This window comes from Protopterus annectens, chromosome 4.part1 (assembly GCF_019279795.1).
Source record: "Protopterus annectens isolate FY-2018-M chromosome 4.part1, PAN1.0, whole genome shotgun sequence".
NCBI lineage: Eukaryota > Metazoa > Chordata > Ceratodontiformes > Protopteridae > Protopterus > Protopterus annectens.
Window position 1 is genome coordinate 884,223,932 of NC_056734.1, and position 17,108 is coordinate 884,241,039.

The following is a 17,108-nucleotide window of genomic DNA, read 5'->3' on the forward strand; positions in this document are numbered from 1 at the left end:
CCACATGCCACAGTCATTTTTCCATACCACAAGTACAGCCAGCTTAGCGCATCCGGTCCACCTATTGCTTGTCTTTGGAATGTGGGATAAAATTAAAGCACACAGAGAAAATCCACAAAAGCACAGGGAGAACATTCTGATTCCACACAGAAATCACATCAGCTGAAAATCAAACCTAAGAACTGCTTGCAGTAAGCAACAATGCTACACACTTCACTACTGTTCAAGTCACTGACATGTAATACAGTACATACTCTTATGCTGGTGTTTATACACTTTTATTATTTCACTGCAAATGAGAGAACTGCAGTATGTCCTACCTTTCTCCTACACACATACACACACACCCCTGCACATATATATGTACACATATATATATATATATATATATATATATATATATATATATATATATATATATATATATATATATATATATATATATATATATACATACATACATAATCTTATGAGTGTGTGTGTGTGTGTGTGTGTGTGTGTATATATATATATATATATATATATATATATATATATACGTATGTATATATATATATATATATATATATATATATATATATATATATATATATATATATATATATATATACACACACACACACACACATACACACACACACACAGATGGCATAGTGGTGTAGCAGTAGCATTGTCGCCTCACAGCAAGAGGTTCGCGTCACGGTTGGGGTGCCTTTTGTGCGGAGTCTGCATGTCCTCTCGATGTTCGTATGGGTTTTCTCTGGGTGCTCCTGTTTCACCCCACATAAAAAGATGTGCATCTGGAGTATTTCTCCCTGGGCCAGCACTGAAAGTTGGCTTTGTTCCAAGTCAGACTTTCCTGGTAAACAAATGATAAATAAATAAACACTATGGATATACATGTAGTGTTGTTTTCTCCCTCTGAGATCTCACAGTGATGCTTGTTTCTTTGTTAGCTATTGATATTTTCCCACTGCTGGCACAGTGTTGTACCTGTCATATGCACATTATTTTTATTTAATTTTTTTTTTTTTGCTTTCTAACTTGTTTTTTTTCCCTATTTATGTCAAGCTCTGCTACAGGTCTTCTTTTCTGCTGTACAGTTGTTGGAAGGACTGTGCAACTTAACTGTCTTTGTATTGAACAGATGATTGTTTGAAATATGCCACTTTCAGAATATGACAACGTTTCCCACTTGGAATAACGGAACCTGGTTTTTACCTTTTCACAGTAGCTTGCTTTACAGTATGGTGTTAAATACCTTGACATTTTTACTGGCCATCTTTTAACAGGCTGCCGCAATTGCTAATCAGTCGCCATCTTTTCATACTACTACAATGATTTGTTTTCCATTTTGCATATTCTCCAAGGAGAGGATACAGTGTCCTCAGTGTTTGGAGGGCACAGCTAAGGCAATATCACCTGAATATTCTTTAAACTGGAAAGTCTTTCACTGCCTTTTTCTGCAGGAACTGATGTTCAGTGAAGCATGAATTCCAGTCGATATATCGACACACCTTTTTGAAAGAACAGGCTGACCACAATATTGTATAGTCTGCATCCCTTAAAAAGGAAAACATCCTGGTATCCTTTTGATGACATATTAATGGAACAGAAAAGTTCCCAAGCAGACCAAGCTTCTTGTATCATCATAATACATTAATTACTTAACCTCTAAAAGAGGGTACTTTTAACTTTTTTGATATAACTTGTTTGCAACTCTCATTCTGTACTCAATATCTAAATAATCTGAGTCTGCTGTTATTGCTAATATAACCCATCCACTAGTATCAATTCATGGACAGAAACTCAGGCTCTTTCATAGACAGCACTGAGTTTAATTTATGCCCTGTACTCCAGGCTTCAGCTAAGCCAGCATGCAAAGAGGTACAAGTGTACACTATGGCACCGTTTCTCATAATCATTTGCAGGCCATGCCTGAATACCTAAAGAAAGCTAATGTGCAATTAGTTCTACATTTGCACTCTGGCATATGGCCTCATAATCCATTGCATTTCCAATGCATACCTCAGCAAAACCAGTGTGAAGTGATCTGTACCTGTGTACTAGAGTGTATGCTCCAACAATACTTTGTGTACAGTAGTGTGTATCTCTTGGGGTAGTAAGTGTTCAATGAAATGCACATATTACCATCATTTACTGCTGGTCTATCATGTATCCTTACTGTCTATGAAATACAGTGTCTTGTGATGTGACACATATTCCCATATTCCACTGTAGGGTCTACTGTGCACAGCTAATTGTAAGCAACATGTAGAAATGTGCACATGTGTATTGTGGCATATTGTTTCATACTTCTCTATAGACCCATGCCTAAATTACAGGGAGGCCATTGTGAAGTGAGATACACATGTGCACATGTGTACTCTGGCATATTGTCCCATAATTTTCTTCTTGCTTTATCCTGCATACCTCTTGAAATCTAATGTACTGTGAGGTGTATACATACACTGTGGCATATTGTCTAATAATTCTTTGCAAATCTGAATTTGTATTTTCAAGGGATGCTAATCTGCAACTGCATGCATATTGTATCATGTGTTTGCATATTCTTTGGAATGCCTATTCTTCTTGCTAGATATCTACCTTGTACATTGTACTTTTGATGAACTGTGAACCCCTTCTTCTTCTTCTTCTTTCAGCTTTTCCCAGTTAGGGGTCACCACAGCGGATCAACTGTCCCCTCATGATTGGCAGTGGAGTTTTACAGTGTCGAGTTGCCAGCCCGGCGCCCAACCTTCCACAGAAGGCACACACACATGCACACACTCACACCTATGGCCAATTTAGAGTGTCCAATCCACCTACAGCATGTCTTTGGGATGTGGGAGGAAACCGGAGCACCTGGAGGAAACCCATGCAGACTCCGCACAGAAGGCACCCCAGCCGAGGATCGAACCGGAGAACCTCTTGCTGTGAGGCAGCAATGCTAACCGCTGCACCACAGAACTGTGAACCCCTGCTCTCCCGTTTTCCAACAGGAGTGTCTTTTCAGAGAAGGTGACCATAAGCTTTCAGCCATGGAAGGTGAGCATGCCAGTATCTGTTCAGTCATGCTTGCCCTGTCTGGATCCTCAGGAGTTGGGTCAATTTTTCAAACCTATGCCACTTGTGGCAGAGTCAGGGCATTAAGTCCTAGCAGCAACACACCACATATTTTTGAAATCAGATGCTTTGGCAACTGTAGCAGTGAATGGGTCATCTATCTGGCCACCTGTTTTTGGTCTGCTTTTTATGTAGGGCAAACATCTAGGCCATTGAAAAGTATGGATCAGTGAATATCTTAGTGACATAAGAACTAAAAGAATTTCTAATGCTCTCTATAAACATACAATGACCCATGTCACTGCTAAATTTCAATCCACAATCATTGATAAAATCCAAGGACATAAATCTAACAAAGCAGATTGGCATTCCATATTAAATACTAAAGAATCTGGTTGGATTGTCAGGCTGGGGGCTCTGTTTAAGCCTGGCCTTAATGAATTAAGTTAATTATGGTATATACCAATCAGCTTTGAATATGGCTTAATCTGATATTATTTAATTGTGTAATGGATTCATGTGAGTTTATGCACTAAAGAAGGCTGTAAGTTTTGCCAAAACCGGTACGCTGTTTTTGCTGTTCTGTTACATTAAATCCTAATTTCATCTGTTTCCCAAATGGTGCTGAACTTTTTGGTGCTGAACTTTTTTTGGTGCTTCTGATTACATTGGTTAGGTCTCTGCACCCTGTCTCACTTGCGTGGGGTTGAGTAAGGTTGCAGTATTAAGTCCTATGCAAGGAGAGGTGGCTACAAAAAAACAAATGTCAGCATCGGCTGGTTGCTGGTAATAGGAAATTGGATTTTGAGATTACTATAATGGATCATTAAAAAGACTGTGAGCTTTGCAAGTTATAAACATGATGGATTGAGAAATATTCACATTGTAGAAGGTAAACACATATATGCCTACATGCTAACACTTTACTTGTGACTAGTAGACAACACATAAGCAAAACTCATTTACTGAGTGACTTAAAAAATATAAAAATAAGATGCCAACACTTTCTTCCTTTAACAGTTCAGACAAGCTTTCATATTTATTGTTTAGAATGATGCTGAGCCTGATAAGGCTGTCAGATATCACGTTGAAAATTTTGCAAAGAAATTCTAATATTTAGTGTGACTCATGAACCAAAAGTGGTTAGTGTGAGACAACAGTGAAAGACAGTTTACATACCACTGAACTTCTTTGCTCATGATTGTGGGCAAAGACAAAGGGAGGCAAAGCCTCAGAATCAGTGCCAAGTTTTAAATACTAAATAATTCACTTAAAAAGTTAATAGAACAACAATTTCTGAATCAACATGCATTTTCTGAGAAATAAGACGTATGAAACTCTCTTGTCTGATATTATTGACTGACTAATCTTTCAGGATTTTGTAGAAAATCCAAAAAAAATTACAAGGGATAGGGCCAAAATATGAGGTAAAATCGATCATGCTACAAAATCAAGGATTTAAAATATTTTAAAAAAATGAAGGAAAAGTACAGATTTATGCTTTACTTTTGCTAACTCGTGATTTCTTGATGTTTCCATTTATGCAGAGATACATGAACATATGTCTGACATTTATATGAAGTTAACCTTTTTGAATTTATTTCTTTGTTTTTTATTTCTTTTGTTTTGCATTGTTTTGCTTTTTGATTTACATATGAGACCACAAAGGAAATCAGAAGAAATACTGGAATGTAACCTGAGAGAAATGGGGTGAAAAACATGAACTTCCAGTTGTATGTTAGAAAGCCAAAACTGTAAACATTTGCTTTGTTCTCAAAAATATAAAACATGCTTTCCCAGTGGGCCAGCTGCAGGTATGTGCATGGTAACAGTTCACCACACACTCACTCAATGCTACTTGCTGTAAATTGCAAGTGCCCTAAGTCCAGTAGCCTGATGCCAGTTAATTACCTAGCCCTCTAATCAACCAGTTCTATTCAACTGCATAGCCCCACTAGAATCTTTACACTAATCTTATACCTCCCACCCGATCCCTAATCCTATCCCTATCCCTAACTCTAACTATAACCATAACCATAGCATTCTTCTCCCTAACCTTAAAGTCACTGATCAATCCTTAACCATAAAACTCTACTTCCACTCTGTAAACCTAACATTTCCTTTCTGCTCATTAAACATAAAGTTCCTGATCACTCCGTAACCCTAAAATTCCACTCCTGATGCCTAACCCCAAACTCCCCTCCCACTCCCTAAAACTAAAGGTCCCAGTTACTCCCTAATTCTAAACATCCTTCCCACACACTAACCCTAACCGCCTTCCTAAACACAAATCCCCTTCCTGATTGCTGACTGAAGTTGTAGACTTCACTACCCCCTGCAACACCCTCCCTCCCTTTGTCTAATGCATAAACCCTTTCCCAAACCCAGATAATGTGTTCAGGTGGGGTGTGACAGCTCCATTGTCTCCCCATAGCTGCCACATCTCACCTGAACATGTTGTTGAGTTCAAGCGTGAGTGGCCAGCCATACAACCTACAAGCTGTCAGAGTCTCTGGCTGTGAGAAAGTGCTTTCTGAGCACCTGGGACTTGAGCACTTATAGAAGACACCTTCCCAACCACTGTTGGACTAGAAAGCATCAGTTCCTCAGGAGACTGCATCATAACTGAGCTTAATTACCATGTTATGACCAACCATTCCAATCTCCCTCACCAAAGACCCATATAAACAGGCCTTTCTAAGATATCCAGTACTGCTCACTGAGACCTCCCCATTCTATAAGCACTACAAGTACTTTAAGGCAATATCTTCATATTATCTTCAAATTAATTGCAGGCACATATGTCTACTGTCATTCCAACATCCATTCTACTGAAACCGCTTACTGCAAACTTTTGCTATGTCTGTGCTTATATGTGCAACCAATCTTATTTCATTCAACAGTGAAAACAACCGAATCTGTAATCAGAAGTCTGGGTTCCGGCAATTACAGAAGTATAGATTTTATCCATCTAGTTTTCTGCAGTTCCTAAACACTGATTGACTTAAAACCTTTTCATATAGCCAGATGACCTTTAAAGCTTGACCCACAGCAAAATAATTCCTACATCTTTTTGTACATATTCAGGCATGCACTCACTTCTTGTGTTTGTAAACATGAATGGTTCACACTTGTGGTCTAAGATCTGAACATTATATGTGGGCACAAGTGGACAATATTTTTCTATATTTATATTTTTAAAAATGATTGAAATATTGACTTCAGTCCTAAGAACAAAGCAATGCAGACAGAATGTAGGAACTTGATCCTCTGTACAACCATTTGTTAAGATTTTTGTGTATTGAACTGCATGCAGTTTAACAATCATCATTATTGCAGCCCAAATGAAATTGGGCTATGCAGGATAGCTGAAGTGGTACAGGATCTGCATGAGAAGCCATGAAAACAGAGGCTTTAAGAAGGAACTATGTATTTTAAATGACAGCTGACATACTGTCATTTTCATAACTCTAAATCCACAAAGGATACTATCTTACAGAAAATGTAACATACAGTAAGAAAGTTATCAATTCCCTGTGGGATAGGGGGACAGGAAAAATGCTTGGAATGCCTATCTTTCAGAGGCTGTCAACAAATTCAGTAAAGCAAGGTGCATCCATAAGCTATGGTCTTGTGGAAGAATGAATTTAAAAGGTGCACTAAGCTGTATTCCTGCCAGCCTATAAACCTCTTAGCTCTCATGAAATTATAGCAAAACCATCACATGAATGATTATTGTTTTTTTCAGGAGGGCTATATTGCTGCAGTCTCCCAGTGTAGGAGCTTTGCTATACACCTTAACTCTGTGGGTGCACTAAATTTGGAGTAAAAGAGAATGCAATACTATATTTTAAACGAGTTCCTGGAAACTCAGATTAGTGTATTCAGCAATGCAGTGTGTGGAAGTACAACCACCATGTCCGGTGATGCATAGGGCTAAGCCCTCAAGCAACAATGTCTTCATAAATGGCAGTGTCATTGTTTATTTCACAACAGTGACTTGGATGATAGAACACTGGAAGGGGAAGTGGGGTAGCAATGTGTTTGTCTCTGGGAATGCAAAGTAGATTCAAGAAACTACTGCTAGTAAACTATTAAAGCACTCTATCCAAGTTTATAACATTAACTTTTATCTTACAGCCTACTTGAGCTTTTGGACTTAACTCCAACTCAAATGGAATGTCAGTGTTACTTAAAGATGTGTACAATTGTTAACAAACGTGCCTCATGTAAGTTAGGCATTTCCTGTGGAAATAAACCCGGCTACAAAACATAGTCAAAGGAGAAGAAATCACTGTGACTATAGTGACTAAAATCAAACAGCCATCATATATACTGAGCTGTAAAGCAGAAAAATGAAAGTCAAGTAGTAATATGTTAAAACAGGAAATGTCACCTTCCCACATACAACAGTCGCATTTAAAAACAGCCTTAAAACCCCGTATATGTATGAATGCAAGCATGCAAGTATAAACAACTTGCATATATACTCCTAACTGTTAAAAAAAAGAACAATTTTGGAAAGAGGATGAATCAGAAGCTGTATGTAGGTCATGTGTACGCATAAGTATACATAATTAGTTCACAAATTAGCAACCCCAGATGCTAAATTTCACAAGAAGAGAAAACATAAACGCAGTTCTATAATACAATGACATTATTTAAAAAAAAAAAGAAAATTATTTACTAATGTCATTATATACAACCATCCCGTCATGTTTGGATATGAGTAATGCAGGTTCATCTGTAACTGCCTTTGTCTGATCAAGCTTTCTTTGCTCTTATGGCCAAACTACACCAGCTGTGGTCAAACCATGAATTCCACACACCCAAATATCTACTAAACTTAGCTAATTTCTTAAAAAAGGCCAGTGAAGCCCTGAATAAGGGCTTGACAGTCCATGCTGAATACCTTGGCCTCATCAAACCTTTGACCAATTCCACATGCTTGTATTATTGTTAAACTATCCCAACTTAATATAAATCATATGCACTGCTTAAGGTTATCTCATTATGAGGAAGGGTCACCATTTTGAGTATTAAAAATGTTATACTCCTCACTTTTCCATAATAAAAGGGCTTGATATACATTCTTTGTTAAAATTTTTATTAAAAAATATCAACGTAAAATAATATTGAAGGCTGAATTACATTAATTCATCAAAAGAACTCTTTTTAAACATGAAGGAAGAGTTAATAACTATGCTGTAAGCTTCCTAGTTGAAGTTGTTAGTGAGTGTTTGGTATTTTGTGCTATTACTTTATATTTTGCGAATTAGTGTTCCACATTTTTGGGGTCTATATTACAGTGCTGAATGGGCTAACAGAATGCCCTTTTATCAACACATGAAGTGAAATAAAAAAAACCCGAATGGCCACAAAAGCAAAGTTTTTCCCAGGGGAAAAAATTGCTTGGCCATCATCGGGGATCTGCCCTTTCCTCCAATGCAGTGAAATCTCGGAGTTGGTATATTTAGTTAGGGGGTGGGGGTCATAGCCCCCCACATGGGGGGGTGAAGCCCCCACTTCATACAGTCTGAATTTTTTTTTTGTATTGGCCAAGCGATTTTTTTCCCCTGGGAAAAAATTTGCTTTTGTGGCCATTCGTGGTTTTTGTATTTCGCTAAATATGCATCGATAAAAGGGCTCTCAGTTAACAGCCCTTTCAACACCGTAATATAGACACTGTTTTTGGGGGGTGGAAATGTAACAGATCTGGCTATGATTACCTAATTACAAAAATTGGAGTTACAGACTTTGCAAAGTGCATGCTGAAGTTCATAAAAGTAATATTTAAAATCATCTCTAAATTTTGAGCATTTGTTAACCATTCTTACTTAGTTTTTCTTTTTCTTTCTTTCTTTCTTTCTTTCTTTCTTTCTTTCTTTCATTTTGTCTTTGTCTCTCATTCTTGAACTGTGTTTGGGGGGATGGGGCTTGTAGCAGCATCTTCAGCCTTGAAGCAGCAACTTAATGGGCCGGATTCACGATGGCTTGCACGGAGTCTACGAGTAGAGTAAGACTCCATGCAGCCATCATGTCCGACAAGCGATCCACGAACAGCCTGTAGGGGCATGTAAGAGAGCTCCTAACACATCTCCTACATGGAGAGGGCTATGATATGCAAATTACCGCACTTGCAGCTGAAAGGCATGCAAATGAGGTAAATTTGCAATCCAGGAAGCAGAAACCTGTCTGAGCAGGAGACGTGTTAGCTGCAGAAATGTACTCAGTTGACAACTGAGTACCATTCTGCAAATAGCACAATGGAGCCTTGTCAGCTCCAAATAAAGGTTGCATATGGTTGAGGAAGCATGCCAATGGTCAAATATATGACCATTGGAAAGTTTCCCTGATGCAAAATTAAAATAAAAATAATTTTTTTTTGGCGATTTCCGATATTTAAGCATAGCGCAGCGCCGTGCAAACGGGGTGCACTATAAAAATCATAAAATAAGGCAATAAAAGCCACAAACATGGAATTTATGAAAATTGTAAAATTTCAATGTAAGGGAATAGCAGGCTGAAGACAACATGGCCACCGAGTAGGGGTTGCTAAGGGAAGAAGCCCAGTCTAAGACATGTAACCAAGCATTAGTAGGCAATCCTATGTAAATGAGTGTTAGGATAGTGAATCACACTTTTACATAGCAAATGAGCACAGTCAGTGGAGTGTAGGAGTAGGATATGGGGAGGAACAGAGTAGGAGATAGGTGACATCACAAGGGGGGTATGTATGAAAGTAGTGCAGCTCATTGGAGGACAGTGTCATCTGTTAGGTGTCACTTAGACATCATGAAAAGAGGTGTGTCAACAGGTAGGCCAGGGAAAGCCAAGAAATGGAAGGTGTATACTGTGGATAACACCAAAGTTTCTTGCTGAGCAGGTATGCACATGTGTGTGCGCCTGTAAACTTGAGTAAGACAGAGTGCGCGCGTGGAAGCATGAGTGCATGCGTTTAAGCCGGAGTAAGCATGTATAAGGGTGTTGGAAGACCTGTAAACTTGTTTGTGCTGGTGTGCACGCGTTTTCACCCGAATAAGCAAGTTTTAGTCCATCTAAGCATGTGTGCATGCGTGTGAGCTGATGTGAGCGTGTTTGCACTTGTATGCACGTCGCTCCCCCTGAGGAAACAGAAAGGAAAAAGGAAGCACAACAAATAACAGGAAGCTACCAGGTGATACTAGTAGAGCTAGCAGGTGAAAACAATCCAAATCAGGCAATAACACAGGCAGAGCACTAGCCTAGCCCAGCCCAGCACTTAAAACTCTGCAAACAACAGTGCAGTTTGTTTCTCACAAGAGACACTGAAACACTGGAGTATGCTACTAGAAGTGAAAACTGAAAAAGTTTCACTCAGACAAAAAATGCTAGGGGCTGCCATTGCTGTTATAAGACGACATATGCAACATGCTGAGTGTGGTGACAATGCAAATGCTGCCGGACAACCTACAGTGAGGAGATGGAGAATAGTGTACAGGCCCAGGGTCACCTACCAGGGGTTACATGAGCTGGAGATAGTGGAGTGCTATAGAGTGGACAGAGACCTCCTGCAGCAAATTGTGGAGCTGTGCAGGCCACGCCTCACACACAGAACCAACAGAGGGGAACCCATCCCAGTGGAAACCAAGGTATGTGTTGGCCTAAGAATACCAGCAACAAGTACCTTTCAGAGACCAACTGGTGATATGAAGAGGATATCACAGGCATCAGCATTCAGGGTACTGCACCAGTTCCTGGGTGCCATGTCAGCACATGTCGGTGATTATGTATATTTCCCGAATTCCCGTGAGGTATTGGCCAGCAATATGCGTCTCTTCCAGCAAATAGCAGAATACTCTGAGGTAGTGGGTACAATAGACTGCATGCATATACGCATCAAAGCACCAGCCGGTGAGTGGGGTAGGGCCTACATTAACCACAAGGGCTTCCCCTCCATCAACTGCAAGGTTGTGTGTGATGCCCAGGGCATAATAATGAATGTGTGTGCTGGCTGCCCTGGAAGCTACCATGATTCCCATATCTGGCATCTGACGCAGCTGTACCAGACATTTGCCAATGGGGACATCCCACATGGTCACTTAGTGGGGGATGCTGGCTATGCACTGGAGCCGTGGCTGATGACACCCATCAGAAATGCACACACACATGAACAAGAATGCCATAATGAGGCACATGCACAAACATGAAATGTAATTAAGCGTGTGTTTGGTTTGCTCAAGTCACGGTTCCAGTGCCTGGACTCATCTGGTGGAGCCTTGCAATACTCACCAACTACATGTACCCAAATTGTCATGGTATGTGCTATGCTACATAATATGATCCTGCGAAAACAGCTGCAACAGGACTAGCATAGGCCTGGGCCAAACAGCCCCCCACCATTGCCAAGGTCATCACAGGCAGAGCGTGACTTGGAGGAGGAACAACCTGAGCCTGCCCCAGTAGGCAGATGGAGGTGTGCCCAGTATGCCTTGGCCTTGGCAAAGAGGCAATGCATAGCACATACACTGGCTCAGTAGGAACCCTGGAAATTATACCTCTCTCTGACTTGCACATATTGTAAAAGGGATGCCTAACTTGACACTACCTGTTGCCAAACATGTATAGGGAGTGCAGTATGTGCATCCAACATAGGCAGCCCTGCAGCACCACCTGAGGCATGATTGTCATGTGTTAAGCAATATAAGGTAGTGCTAAACAGCATTTACCACCATGTTGTATATGCAAACTTGATGACCTTCAATAGCATCCTACCATCACCAAACATGAGGCCACAATATGAAGACAAGATGATCAATTACAACAATTGGCTTAAGTATTGGTGTCAGTGAATGGGGATTCAATGCCTGTCAGCCTGGGATGAGATGCTCGACAAGACATGATGCTTTGCTAGGGATGGATTTCACCTATCACCTGTGGCCTATTGGATATTGCCAAAGGCTCTTGTCACCCCCATAGTGCCTTTGCTAGGTAAGGCTCAAAACACAAACCCACCTCCATAGGTATCACAAGGGATAAGAAAATATAAGTAATGCTACTCAATGCCAGAAGTATAAACTGCAAGATGCACGCACTCCAAACACTCCTCAGCATGGAAAATGTTGATATCTGTGCAGTAACAGAAACCTGGTTCAAGGATCCCAAGAGCACCCTAGCATTCACAGATACACCTCATACCATGCTTTACAGCTGCAAAACATGGAACAAACTACAAAAGGAGGGTGAGTATCAATATTTGTCAAAGATACCCACACCCCAGCATCAGAGACTACCCATGTGTAACCAACAGTGGGTAAAACCGCCTTCCAGTTTATAGCCTGCTACAGACCACCCTCCTAAACCCAGGAACCACACTTGGCCGACTGGAGAACACATAAAAAGATGAAGATCTCCCCAAACACCATTATATTGGGCGGCTTCAACTACTCATACACTGGGAGCATTACCATAGCTCCAACACCCTAGGCCAAAGGTTCCCAGAATTTATAAACCAAAATGTTATGGAACAACTTGCTACCACTCCCACAAGAGGGGAAAACATACTGGACCTGATCATCACCAACATGGGGACTCTATGCTCCAGACCAAAAGTGTATCCCTCACTGGTACGATCACACCAGATAGTAATCTCACTGGATATTCACATCCCCACCCCAGCCCATGGCCAGAAAACCACAGTGAAAAATGTTCACTAAAGCATATGTCACACACCTCAAAACTGAGGTGGAATCCTTCACAGCCCCTGTGTCTGTGGAAAATACTGCCCAGACCTCATAACCCTTTATAAACACATTCTATGAACACCATCAGGAATGCATGGATCATGCAATCCCAAATAAAACCAAGACCCAATCCTCCAAAGGCAGGCATCCTGTTTGGGGGACCCCCAGCCATAAACAAACCATACAATACACGGAGGAAGCTGCTATATGATAAATCCAAATCACAAAAAGGGAAGTCATCTCTGACCAGTATTATTGAAAAACAACGTCCACACATAAGATTGTCTAAGGCCATCTGTGAGATAAAAATCGTACAGGACACCAAGGACAATCACAAGGCATTCTTTTCTTATTGTAGGAACCTGTGTGGGAATCCCCAGGTATGTTCAGAATTAGTCCAAAATGACAAACAATACAACAAACCCACAGACATTGCCAACATCCAAGCTGACAGGTTCAGTGCAAACTCCCCCCCCCCCAACAAAAGGGCAAATATCTATCCCAGCAGAGTGCTGGACCCCTGACATCGCAGATGCGCAGGTAACAGCAAGCCTCTCCAAAGCAAAACACACAGCATCAATGGGACCAGACGGTGTCCTGGGATGTGTCCAACATGAACCCCAAGCAGAAATGAACACACACATAAAACCACTGTTCAGTGTCAGCCTTAACACATGATATGTACCCAAAGAGCAGTGTACAGCAACAGTGGACCCTCTCCACAAAGGTGGTGCCTCAACGGATACTGCAAACAATTGTCCCAGAAGCCTGACTAGGTTGGTCTGCAAAGCTATGGAAAGGATCATCATGGACCTCAGAAATAAACATATTGGGGACACATAGACACTGGATCCTACCCATTTTGGCTTTGCACAAAACACATGCAGCACATAGCTCACAAAGCCAGTGTGCCGAACAGTCACAGCCCTTAAGGCTAAACAACACACCTGATACACTTGTAATAGGTGACTCTATCGTCAGGCACACTGATGTCCCGCTCACCAGGCTGAACAAGGAGAAGGTCACAGTAAGCTGCCTGTCAGGTGCTAGGATCCGCCACATTACACAAGCACTCAGGTCACTCCAAGGCAAGTACAAATATGACTCAGTCATTGTCCATGCTGGTGTGAATGACCTGAGACATACCTCCCTGGACTACATGAAAAGAGACATAGAGAAGCTCTCTGAGCATGTTGCCCAGGCCAGTATGACCCTGACCTTAAGTAGCATCTTACCCTCACCAAGAATGATGCCACAATATGAAGACAAGATGATCAATTTCAACAATTGGCTTAAGTATTGGTGTCATTCAAAGGGGATCCAATGCCTGTCAGCCTGGGATGACATGCTCGACAAGCCACGATGCTTCGCTAGGGACGGCTTGCACCTGTCACCCCTGGGCTTTCAGATATTGGCAAAGGCTCTTGCCACCTCCATAGTGCCTTTTTTAGGCAAGGCTCAAAAGACAAACCCACCTCCATAGGTATCACAAGGGATAAGAAACTAAGAGTAATGCTACTCAATGCCAGAAGTCTAAACCTCAAGATGCATGCACTCAAAACTCTCCTTAGCATGGAGAACATCGATATCTGTGCAGTAACAGAAACCTGGTTCAAGGCTCCCGAGAGCACCCCAGCACTACCAGGTTATACCTCATACCATGTTTTTCGGCCCCAAAACTTGGACTTAACCACAAAAGGAGGAGGGGTATCAATATTCTTCAAAGATACCCACACCTCCAGGTTGGTGGCACAGCACGAAGCATCAGAGGCTATCCATGTGCAACTAACAGTGGGTAAAACTGCCATCCAGTTTATAGCCTGCTACAGACCACCCTCCCAAACCCAGGAACCTCACTCGGCCTTCCTGAGAACACTGGAAAATATGAAGGTCTCTTCAAACACCATTATTTTGGGCAACTTCAACTACCCAAACATAGACTAGGAGCATTACTCTAGCTCCAACAACCTAGCCCAAAGGTTCCTAGAATTTATAAACTCAAATGCTATGGAACAGCTTGTTACCACTCCCACAAGAGGGGAAAACATACAGGACCTGATCATCACCAACATGGGGACTCTATGCTCCAGACCAGAAGTGTATCCCTCACTGGTAAGATCAGACCATAAACTAATCTCACTAGATAGTCACATCCGAACCCCAGCCCCTGCCCTGAAAACCACAGTGAAAAACTTCTCTAAAGCAAATTTCACACTCCTCAAAACTGAGATGGAATCCTTCAAAGCCCCCGGGCCTGTGGAAAATATGGCCCAGACCGCAGAATCCTTTATAAACGCATTCTATGAACACTTTCAGGAATGCATGGATCATGCAATCCCACACAAATCCAAGACCCAATCCTCCAAAGGCAGGCATCCTCTCTGGTGGACCCCAGCCATAAACAAACTATACAATAGAAGGAGGAAGCTACTACATGATAGAGCAAAATCCCAAAAAGGGAAGACATCTCTGATCAGTATTAGCAAAAAACTATGGGCACAATAAAATCATCTAAGGCCAACTTCGAGAGAAAAATTGTACAGGACACTAAGGATAATCACAAGGCTTTCTTTAGTTACGTTAGAAACCTGGGTGGGAATTCCCAGATATGCTCAGAATTAGTCCAAAATGACAAAAAATACACCGAACCCACAGACATTACCAACATCCTAGCTGACAGGTTCAGTGCAATCTTCTCTCCCCCTTCCCCAGCAAAAGGGCAAATATCTATCCCAGCAGAGTGCTGCCCTCCTGACATCTCAGATGCTCAGGTAAGAGCCACCCGCTCCAAAGCAAAAAACACAGCATCAGTGGGACCAGACGGTGTCCCAGGCTGTGTCCTACATGAACTCCAAGAAGAACTAAACCCCATCATAAAACTACTGTTCAATCTCAGCCTTACTACAGGATATGTACCCAAAGAGTGGTGTACAGCAATAGTGGTCCCTCTCCACAAAGATGGTGGCTCAACGGATCCTGGAAACTATCGCCCCATAAGCCTGACTAGCTTGGTCTGCAAAGCTATAGAAAGGATCATCATGGACCTCATAAATAAAGATATTGGGGACCTACAGACACTGGATCCTACCCAGTTCAGCTTTGTTAAGGGCAGATCCTGCCTCTTAAACCTGGTCAATTTCTTTGAAACAGTCAACAAGGCCATTGACGAGGGGAAGGTGGTCCACACAGCCTACCTGGACCTCACAAAAGCCTTCGATACAATACCCCACTCGGGCATTATAGATAAGCTCAACAGCTTAAATATAAACCCCTATGTCACTAGATGGGTTGCAAACTGGCTCAAGGACAGAACCCACATGGTTAGAATTGCTGGAGCCATGTCAGACTCCAAACCAGTTACAAGTGGCATCCCTCAAGGCTCAGTTCTGGGGCCACTCTTGTTCGGTATATATTTCTCGGAGGTACAGGCCAACACGGAAGGACTGTGGCTGACCAAGTTCGCAGATGACTGCAAACTGGGCGCCATAATCGACTCTCCAGCTGACACAAGCATCCTCCAAAAGGGCCTCATAGAAACAGACAACTGGTGCCAGAGCCATGGCCTCAAGCTAAACGCCAAAAAGTGTATAGTCATCCCCTTCAGCAAAAACAAAGTGCCCACAAATTACCTCATAGATGGTAATCCATTAAGTACAGAAGAAGTAATTAGAGACCTGGGTCCCAAGTTGATAGCAATCTCTCATTCGACAACCACGTGGCCAAAGTTGTTAGAAAATCATTTTATATAGCCCACCTAATCATGACGGGATTCACATCTAGATCAGGGGAGGTCATCGTGCCTCTTTACTCATCCCTCATCAGGCCCATAATTGAGTACAATGCCCCTTTTGGGATGTACCTTACCAGACACCTGCAGCAACTGGAAAGACCCCAAAAGTACCTCACCAAGAGGATCAAAGGGCTCAAACAGATGCCATATGCTGCCCGGTTAAAGAAACTCCAGCTCTACTCAGTGGCATACTGCCTGCTCAGAGGCGATGCCTGATGTATAAAGCCATGTTCAACCCAGAATTAATGGATATGCTGCACCTCAGAAAATCCAAATCCCATCGAGCTACACGCTCGAGAGACTTGAACCTCAGCACTGAAATAAATAAGACATGCTGGAAGGACAGATTCATAACCCAGAGGCTCCCTTCACTCTGGAATAAAATCCCAGTCCAGGTTAGGCAGAGTCCCTCATTGACTCTCTTCAAGAGGAATCTTGATGAGTGGATGGGAGATCGTAGATTTACTCCAGGTATTTCTGTGTCACTGTTAGACAGATGCACAGTATACTAACCTTGAAAAAGGGCATAG